Below are 1422 nucleotides of genomic sequence, written 5' to 3'. Positions count from 1 at the left end.
CCCCGGGGGTTACAGATAAGCCTGGCCTGTATGGAGTGGAGGGACGAGATAAACACTCCCCCTGCAGCACAGCTGAGCACCCTAAACCGGCCCTCCTGCTTGTGCCCCAAGCCCTCCTCCCTGAGGTCCGTCAGCTCTGTCCTGACCGTGTCCCCCTGCTTCAGGACACCCAGAGAGATACGCACTCCTCCACCCAGCCCCGTACCCTTTTCCCAGTGCTTCTCTTTACATTGGAAACCTACGAAACCCACATTCCCAGGATTTCCGTCCCCCCCAAGCGCTCCTCCCCCCCATCGGAATTAACTTCGCAGCTCCTCTTGGAAGGGAAGATGGCCAGAGCAGGAGAAACTGTGACCAAGCTGCTATAGTGCCTTGTCAGTGGGTCTGCAGTGCCCATTCTGAATTTTGCTGGACACAGTGGTTTATACTGGAGAGCGCCCTTGAGGGGCGAAGGCAGTGAGGCCGGACCCCAGGGTTTCTCTTTGCGAGGAAGTGCACCGGACCCCTCTGAGCAGGCGCTTTGTTTGACAAAGTGGGTGACTAATTGTGTCATTAGAACGGATTCTAACTAGCCTGCTGAGAGCTGTTGTATCCGTCCAGGGGAAGACGGGGAAGACAGGGACTTCGCTTTCACGGAGGCCCTGCTGTTCGTGCTGACCTCATCCATGAGGATGGCAGGTGGGGCTTGGACCTGAGCTGATGAGTTAGGTTCGCTCCCGTACCTTCTCCGCCTGCCGCTTGCTCTCCGCAAGCCCGGCTCCCACAGGTGACACGGCGGCCCTTTATCGCTCCGCAGCAAGTTCTAGACTGAAGTTTGCAGCGCCTGTTAGTGGCATCCAGCCTTGTCTTGACCCTCTGGGTTACAGCACCCAGGAGAAAGGATTCTGCAAGGCCTGTGGGCCCTCAGCAATTCGAGATCTGGTGGGATGGGCTCAGAGCTGCTGGTCCTAGCAGCCAGAGCACAATTTGCCTCTGTCGGGAAGATGCCCGTCCTGTGGGGGGTGAGTGGGTGCTCTGAAGGACACAGCACATCACAGGGGTTCACATGCAGGGCAGCTGCCATCCGGCCCTGAGTGTCCGTCCTCCCACTTCGACACCTGTCCCCAGATCATCCCGATGCAAAGGGTTATGCTGACTGAAGTCAGTTTCCTCACTCAGGGCTCCCCCACCGTAGCTGAGTTGCCCAGCCCCCCTCAGCTCCAGCTGGCAAACGCGAAATCATTGCGATGCCTCAGGCCCTGGGATCAGGCTGGGGCGGGAGGGGGAGGACACCTATCACTGCCCCCCCCCCACTCTGCCTTCTTAGTGTTGGCATTACCTTGGAAGAAGCTGTTTAGAAATTATCTGGGAACGGACTGGGGCATTTTTGAGGTCCCACACTGCTTTCTTCTGATTATCATGTTGTAAAGCCTGGAGAGCAGG

This window comes from Suricata suricatta, chromosome 17 (genome assembly GCF_006229205.1).
Source record: "Suricata suricatta isolate VVHF042 chromosome 17, meerkat_22Aug2017_6uvM2_HiC, whole genome shotgun sequence".
NCBI classification, from domain to species: domain Eukaryota; kingdom Metazoa; phylum Chordata; class Mammalia; order Carnivora; family Herpestidae; genus Suricata; species Suricata suricatta.
Note: the sequence above shows the minus strand (reverse complement) of the source record.